This window comes from Epinephelus moara, chromosome 18 (genome assembly GCF_006386435.1).
Source record: "Epinephelus moara isolate mb chromosome 18, YSFRI_EMoa_1.0, whole genome shotgun sequence".
Taxonomy (NCBI): Eukaryota; Metazoa; Chordata; class Actinopteri; order Perciformes; family Serranidae; genus Epinephelus; species Epinephelus moara.
The window spans coordinates 3840371-3849479 of NC_065523.1; the positions used below are offsets into that span (position 1 = coordinate 3840371).

At 37.8% G+C, this 9109-nt stretch overlaps 1 protein-coding gene and 1 long non-coding RNA gene across 3 annotated transcripts in view; one reads left to right on the forward strand and one right to left on the reverse strand.

Moving 5' to 3' along the window:
• Positions 1-52: 52 nt before the first annotated feature.
• Positions 53-9109, reverse strand: part of LOC126405397 (uncharacterized) — a 44074-nt gene continuing 35017 nt past the window's right edge. The window contains exon 3 of the long non-coding RNA XR_007571572.1: positions 53-4109. This is a non-coding gene — a long non-coding RNA (uncharacterized LOC126405397). The remainder of the gene's footprint in view (positions 4110-9109) is intronic.
• The window catches only part of aldh3b1 (aldehyde dehydrogenase 3 family, member B1), a 51140-nt gene continuing 49261 nt past the window's right edge, over positions 7231-9109 (forward strand). For both annotated transcript variants that reach the window (XM_050069116.1, XM_050069117.1), the window contains exon 1: positions 7231-7384. The gene's annotated coding sequence lies outside the window, so the exon portion shown is untranslated. The remainder of the gene's footprint in view (positions 7385-9109) is intronic.

A 9109-nucleotide genomic window follows, 5' to 3' on the forward strand; every position in this document is an offset into this window, starting at 1 on the left:
TGTCTGACAGTTTGTGAATTCTGTAAAACACATATCTGTTAGCACAGCAATTGTGGACACCGTGGATGTCCTTCAGGCAATACTCACTACATTTCCAGGCAGGCTGTCAGGCTGTTCATCTGTGTCCTGTTACAAATATATTTTCTATGAGCACCACATCACTGACTTCTTATACATTAAGGACTAAATTATCTCCACAAGACTGGCAGGTTGATTAATGAATTAATAAAATGACTGATTCCATGTACAGTATACTGGAATAATGTACCTTGTATGAAGAGGGCGGTTTCTGTGGGTGGAACAAAGTCTGTAGCTGTCCCCCCCTGTATCCCCTCCATCATTGGCCTGCTCAGTTCTGATCCAGGGCGAGCTCTTCCGCTGGTGTGAAATCAGCAGTTGGTTCCCGAGTAATATTATATCCACTGCTCACCTTTAAGGTGAAGTGTTCAACTGTTAATTTGTGGAAGGAACTTTAATTGTAATTATGACAGATTCATTTGCGCAGCAAGTGTATATTTTTAGATTACTTACGCATTCAGTCGGTCTGCAGTTGTTTACACATTTGGTGAATTTCAGAAGCAGAAAAAGCCTCCGCTCGCTCCCTTCCTTTGCTTTTTGACATTTTGCAACATTTTCAGCACTCGACTAGTGTGGGCAGACTAAAGTCTAATCTTGAAGTTTGACTAAACGCCAACTCCCAATCTAGCGCCAGCCCGTTCCATCAAGTAAAATCAGCTGGCTCCAGGGGCGATTCTAGGATCAGAGGTTTAGGGGTGCTGGGCACCCAGAGAGCTGCCCGGCCAGGCAAGATAAATTTTACTGTTTTGTACATTTTATCTCAATTTCATTCCCACATTTGTGAAAGAAAAGCACAACAGTTTTTGGGAAAGTCTATGACTAAACCATCAAATGCAAATCAAATCTGATAAAGGTTATTTAAATGCTGAGCCACAGCAAAAGAGAAATGGATTGGAATCATAAATGAAACATATCATAACCCTAATTTCTGGGGGAAGATAACTCATTTTGATACAGCAGCTCCTCAACATACACATAAACAGTATGTATGTTTCTGGAGTAAACCAGCCCCCTATAGTGAGTAACAAAAATACCAAAAATACCAAAAATGGACCTTGGACTTATTTTTTGGACTTTTATTTGAAATGCAATGCACAACATGTAACATTAACACATTAACAGTAATTGACTTTTTCAATGTTTGTCTCTGCCTTTTTCCTTCTTGTCTGTATTATATAATACAAATACATAAATAAAAATACACTTCAAAAAAGAAAAGTGCTTGAAATCTACAAAATAATAATAATAAATACACACAATAGGAGTTATAATGTTCATGGGCATCCAGTCAGTTAGCTAGTCAGTAGCACCTTGGCTTTAATATTAACACATGCACATGACACAACAGCTAGCTTCTCTCATTCCAATTCAAACAGAGGACAGTGGTACTGACCACCTGTAACGTTTCCTAGCTAGAAAAAATTTCAGCTAACTCCTACCTAACAACATAAACAGTGACCTACTATTAAATGCAGCAAAAATTTTTGTTGTTAAAATATTACATTGCAACCAAGTACTGTATGGTTTTGACACTTTTCTAGCTTATTAAAAAAGGACATACAGTAAAAAAACAAAAAATTTAAAAAATCTCTCAAATTTTAGGGATGCTGGGATTCAATTTAGGGGTGCTTCAGCACCCCCAAAAATGGGCTAGAAATGCCTATGGCTGGCTCCAACTGACGCTAATTCAAGCCTCACCTGTTAAGCCTCAACTCATGCACGCGCCCAGGGAAAATTAAAAGCCCACACTAGTCGAGTGCTGAAAATAAAATAGGCTACATCTGTAATTATTAATTATATTTTTTTACAGTCTATGATATTATATTGAACACAGGACCCCAAGATTCTTCCCAGTTATATTCAGATTTTGGATGATTAAATCGTAGTTTTTCCATGTGAATAACTGAAACAAGTTCACTCAGCCAATTTCTGAAGCACGGTGTATTTTTGGCTAGCAACATGCCCATCAAAAGAGCTGTCGGTATGTATGATGCAAGTGTTAAAGAGTCCTTTGAACATCCAGGAATAGCCAAGTCCCTGTCAGGAGAGAGCATCCTATGATACCCCCCCCCCAGAAAAAGAAAAATATTCTGATATTCTTGACCAGAATTAATAGAGTAGTGGACTGCTCCAGAATAAATGCAAAAGTGTACCATCATTTAACTTGCATTTGTCACAGTCTGGAGATACAGAAGGGTAAAATTTATAAGTTGAGTTATAAGTGAGTTGGCAGGATCAGGCCCCTTAAAAGAATTCACAAATTTAGTTATCAATTTCTTCCTCTCTGGTGGAAGGGAAAACAGTTCCACTCACGAGTGGACTCAAAATGAGGAATTAGTCCAGTTCCTTATGTATTTCATTCCATCACCAGGACCCATGTTGAAAAATCACTTGGCCCATAAAGGGAAATCACGTTTATTGCGCTTCCTTATCAATAAATAACATTTTTATGCACTGCAAAATATATATAATATAATATAATATAAGTCCTGCTGGCCAGAAAAACAATCTATAAAAAATCATTCATTCCAAATGCAAAAACTACCCTCAACAGTAGAGGAATTTCAATGTCCCAGTAATGGTTTGCTAATGCTGCTGGTCCTTTTCTTTTATGTATCGATGTGTGTTGTTTATTTTCCATCCTGTGTATTTTTTTAGATTCTTAGGTCCTTTTATAACGTCTGTAATGTCTTGCACGTGTAAATGTTATGTTGAGCCCTGTCAAAGAGGAATTAATAAATCCATAAATAAAGCAGCCTACTGAGCATGTCTTTATATATTGTATCATGCTGTATCACCTCCATGCCACTGTATAAGTGTATAAGATAACTAATCACATTTGGTTTCGCTTTTAGGGCTACTAGCTTATTATTTGTCATGCTTACTGTTAAAAAATTTCTGTATTTAACAAATGTAAACTAGTTCCATCTCTGACATCTGCCTGCAAGCTTTCCCGGCTGCCGATACAAAACTACTGCTTTCTTGCTCATTTCTTCTCATACAGTAACAAAACCACAGACACTTCTTCAAACTCCTGCTTGTGACCCTGCTTCTCACTCGCATATACCACCTAGTGGTGTAATTTATGCAGTGCATTTACATAATAACATTGACATCAACTGCTCCAATAATACTGCAGCCTAGAAAAATACATTAACATGAGCACAAGAGGAACACACATTAAAATAGTTTACAATATTAAGAATTTCAATGTGGATTAAACAAAACAACTAATAAATTCCCTCATGGTAACTTTTAATGTTTTCCAGAGAGTAGAATCAGAGACTTCTTCGTTGTCATTGATTGAGTTTTTTTGTCATATATTCATTAATAACAGTAGAGGTTTGAATCATTAGATTTAGAAGATGATCTATCTATGGACTGATCTAAATAGCAATTGAAGGCCCCATCAATAGAAATACTAGGGGATCCATCCTCTGAGAGTAACTTAAAAGCTTTTCGAAGAAATGTAGGATCGTCAGAGTTCGGGCCATATGTATTTAACAAAGTGACTGGTGAGGAATTCATATAGCCAGAGATCAGAAGAAATCTCTCACTTGGATCAGCAATCTTGATCTTAGGTAGAAAGGGAATAGTATTACGAAACATGATTGCTACTGTACACCCCTTGCTCAAGATGTGAAGAGTGCGTGGTAGATCTGAGAAATCCAACCTGGTATTAATTTATATTCAGTAGTTTTAATAGTGTAAGTCTCCTGTAAAATATGTGTGGCTACCTCGTCAGGCACCTGGTGGAACTCTTTACCTGCTCTTAATCACCTCATCAGCAACCTGCTTAAGAAGCCAGCTCTCCAGCCATTCAGCACCAGATTGTTCAGCCAGCTATGTGGTATTATATTGGCCACTCAGTATAACTTGAGAAGTGTTTTTTCCTGTGCGGCCAGGTTCTAATATTGTTTCTCCTGTGCTCCAGGATTCCAGCGCCTTCACCTCCACATCTGCCATCTACAACGCCGCTCCAGAAAACTGTCCCACAGTCAATGGGGAAACGCAACCCAAATGGCCACCAGCTGAGGAGAGAAAGAAAAAAAAATCACTCCATGATGAAAACATACAAAAAAAGAAATGGAATAAAGCATTTAATCTGCCGTCTATACTTGTCTTTTAGGAGTTCAAGTAGGCGGACAAAAATCCCAGTTCAAAAGCCATACATCAGAAACACCTAGGTTTTTAACTCTTCTTCAATGGCTGACTTGGCTTCACTTGGAGAGATAAAACTCCTCCTCGCTCGTTGTGGTGAACGTGAAGTTTGGCTGGGAAGCACAAGGAGAATTTATCTCCCTCTTCCCGAGTGTCTGGGTTACCTCATGCTTTCTAAAGCCTCTCCTCTATAGCTTAATAGCTACGTTACAACCACTTGTTTGCACTGCTGGTAGTAACCAATTGCACACTTGTAGCTATTTTGCACATTTTTTACAACCTCTACTTCACTTCTGACTATGTTGTGTATATAATTTGATCTTTTTTACTACTGCAATTTGATATTTTTATTTTATTTTATTCCCGTATATTTCTTGTATATGTTTAATTTTAGTGCTACTCATTTTTGTATATATTTTATATTTCTATATTCTAAGGTCCACATACAGTTTGATTACTTGCTGCTATAACATAAGAATTTTCCAGTTTGGGATCAATAACGTACATCTATCTATCTATCTATCTATCTATCTATCTATCTATCTATCTATCTATCTATCTATCTACCTACCTAAATTAGCTTTCCAACATATCCCAAAACTGGGGAAATCAAGGCTTTGATACAGAGCTATTGAAGATAATAACCGTGAAAAACGACAAATATATACACAAATCTATACACACTTGGTATCCTATGGCGTCTGCTGCTTAAGTTCCAGGATGTTGCAACCAAACAACAACAAAAGCACATGGCTAAACTGAGATGTCAACAAAAGCACATGGCAACTTCATCCCTGTCTATTCAATTCAATTTTATTTATACAGCCCAATGTCACAAATCACAATTTGCCTCACAGGGCTTTACAGCATACGACATCCCTCTGTCCTTAGGACCCTCACAGCAGATAAGGAAAAACTCCCCAAAAAAAGCCTTTAACAGGAAAAAAAAAAAAACGTTAGAAACCACAGGAAGAGCAACTGAGAAGGGATCCCTCCACCATGAATATACAGACTTGCAATAGATGTTGTGTGTACAGAACAGATCGATATAAAAAATGTGCAGTAATCCATATAACAAAATGATACATAGAGAGGGAGAGACAAAGAGACAGAGACAGAGAGAAAAGCAGGGCAGACAGTAATGACAATAGCTACAAGAACATTAATTTTAGTAATAATATTATAATAATAACAGTAATTGTGGTAGCATATGTTGTAAGTATATATTAATATATGATAGTATATGTATGTGACAATAATAATCATATGTGTATAATGATGGTAGAAGTATGACTAATAAATATAACAGTAGTAATAGGCATCAGGAAGGACCACAGCAGCAGTCAGCCATGACCCGTGATTCAGGTGTAGCTGCGATACGAAGGAACATGCGAGACAGTGGAGCACAGTGGTTCCGGAGAAGAAGCTGAGTTAGTGTCATGCAGTCAAGCCGAGTTAGTGATATGCAGTAATAAGACATGAATGTTAGCAAATGAAGAACCAACTTTTCAGAAACTGGAGAGAGAGAGAGAGAGAGAGAGAGAGAGAGAGAAAGAGAGAAGGGGCTCAGTGTATCATAGGAGGTCCCTAGGGGCTGGTCCAAGGCAAGCTTGAGTCAGCCCTAACTATAAGCTTTATCAGAGAAAAAGAAATATAATATCTTGTAATTACAACATTAGGATCTCATAATTATGAGATCTTATGTATTTTTTTTAATTCAGTGAATGATATGCACTTTTATACACTTCTGCAGTCACTTTGAACAATTAGAATACAGCTAAAATCATCATGTGTTTAGTGTTGTACTCTCCATTTGTTTTAAAGGTCCAGTATGTAAGATTTAGGGGCATCTCTTGGCAGAAATGGTACATAATATTCATAACAATGTTTTCATTAGTGTATAATCACCTGAAACTAACAATCATAGTGTTTTTGTTACTTTAGAATGAGCTGTTTATATATCTACATAAGGAACAAGTCCTCTTCCACAGAGTCTGCCATGTTGTTTCTACAGTAGTCCTGAATGGCCAAACCAAAAACTGCGTCTAAATAGGGCCATCTGTGTTTTTGCATTTTCACACCACCATTGCTCTCCCTACATGCTTAGCACACAGGAAAAGTTTTAGTTTTGCAACCTCATCGCTAGATTCCAATAAAGCCTACACAACTAGAGCTCTAAAAAGACAGCAGATATGAAAATAATAATAACAGAAAGGCTGGAACAAAAAATTATTCTGCTCACCTATAAACATACATAGGCTACCCTTTTTCACTTGTCACTCAGGACTTTTGTCCATGTTAGGATTCTCTTTTCTTCTAGTGATCAGCATGGTCAGTGGACAGGGTGTTTACAGGTTGTGATCCAATCCTTTAGCATAGTACTCAAAACCAAGTGTTAACCCTTAAGTTACCTACACTAATTCCAAATCCTGCCTTATAGCACAGGCCTCTGGTGCTTACATTTTTTTTATGTCAATGTAATTTGGTATGCACTGTAAAGCAGCACTGACGCATCCACAAAGGACAATAGCAATATGTGGTCCCAACCGCATTTTGTTTGGAGGGTGTATGTTAGGTCTATAAAAGTGCCAGGAATATGTTAGATTTTTATCCTTACACCAACAAGTTTGAACAAAATAAGGTATTTTGTGGGTGACAGAATACCCTGGCTACTGTGTGGCACACTGAACAAATACATGTGATAGTTCACAAAGTGAGATACACACACAACACGTAAGGTCATGTCTCGCCTAACAAGTTTGAAGACTAGTTTTTCAAGACCAACCAAAACCTCCCCTCCCATTACAGAGAGCTCCGAAGTAAACCGGTACAAGAATTTATTTTTCCCAGGATGGTGGCATGACTACGCTGTCTGACCCTGCCTCTGATTGGCTCACCCTGACATTCTTATCTTAACCTTAACCAATCCCACTGCTCTCGCCTAAACTTAACCAACCTACCCAGTGCCGTCTGAACCTACCCAACGAACACAACGAGTACTAGCCAATCAGAGGGAGAGTAGGGCGGGTCATTCCTTCACCAAACTAGGATTCGCAAATTTGCCAACCGGTACATTGAAGACAGCACCCAAAAAAACAAGTAGCCAACTCTGTCCTATCTCATCGACGCAGCAGCAAATTAACAGGTAGACGAATCACTGCAGTATTTCTTCTTCTATTCAATTTCTGTTGTGTTTGCAGGGTTCTAATGTTAGTTATAGCGAAGTGTATAATTGTTCGTAGAAAGTCCCTGTAAATATCAGAGAAAAGGGAATTGATTTGTTCTTAGATGAACCGACTACGTAGTCAGTGATTGGGAAATCACAAGCTTAATGTTACGCATGTATTTTGTTATGTATTTGCATTAATGAGTAATAATAACGTGTGATCGACAACTTGCATTTGTGAGTTTAACACGATCTCTTGGTCGCCTATTTACCACTCGTCTGCACGCGACGTTTCAGTGTTGCGCATCATTGGCTTGATGCGTATCATGCCCCCATGCTACAGCAGTATGCGAACGTATACGGAAATATAACAGTTTATATCGCTTTGCTTTTCCGCCAAAGTGGTTCTGAAGAGCCGTACACTGGAAGACGTGTTGAATCATAAAGATCTTTTGGTAAATTCGGCGTACAGATATTTTGCAAATGTTTCCGAAGACCTTGCGAAATCACTTCTGGTGCTTCCCTAAAATCTATCATCCGGTTGGTTTTTAAAACTCAGCTTGGCGTTTTTGGACAGATCCATCTCCACTAATTTCAGGGTGTCATATCAGAAGCCTTTACAGACATGGAGTCTCTTGTCTGCCACTGCAGACACAGTAGTTACACAGTTTATTGGCATATCAAGTACTATGTCAATACACTGAGATTATGAACAGGCCCTCTGTTTAGGAAGTTCACCTCAATTCCATAGGGCTAAAAAAGAGGTCTGCAACAGTCTGTTATCCTGGGGAAATATACAAAGGAATGCTTAAAAAAATAGGGGAGACCGGGGGCAATTGTAACAGGGGGCTATTGTAACATCTTAAATTGCCCCAATCAGAAATGAGATACAACCATGAAATTCATTATGCACTTGCTTTTTGATGATCCCTCTCTGCCTACCAAAGGAAAAGCTAATATCTCATGCATTTCTGATTTTATCTGATAAGAATCATTTTTGAGGTATGAAATTTTTTTTTTCATCTTCAGTATTTTTCTTATTCCGTCTTAACCTTAAATGTCTATTGATTGAAACACATCTAGTTTTGATGACCATTTTGTTGGCTATCATTTGCTATATTTGTCATATGTTAACTTTGTTGTTTGTAGCCAGCAGGCAGCTTTGTATCATGGGTGGTGAATTGGGGGCAGTTGTAATGCTGTGTTACAGTTGCCCCCAACACCATCAAAATGATGATGATGATGTTTTTCCCCTTTATAATGTAGAAAAGTTATTTATATTCAGTTTATATGTATATTTATCTCTCTACATTTTTCGGCATAGTCCAGTGATTAAGTATTTTGCCTCTCAATCTGAGAATCTGCGAGTCAAATTCGAGAGCCAATTTCTCATGCCCTCAAAATCTTAGGCCTAAATGTCCGTGAAAAACTTGAGCCATTTAATTAGCCTATCAGGTTAATAATAATTTTCAACTTAAAAATATTATCTAAAACGGCACCAATCAGTAAAGAGTATTCAGTCTTAATATTATCTAAAACGGCACCAATCAGTAAAGAGTATTCAGTCTTGTTTCTGGTTCGGCCATATCGGTCATTTTTTACCATATCGGTATCGGTTTATCATAACAATATATCAGTAGAGCTATATCGGTATGATTCTTTTTTTGATTTATGATCCAACTTTTTCACAGGTGTCAGTTAAAG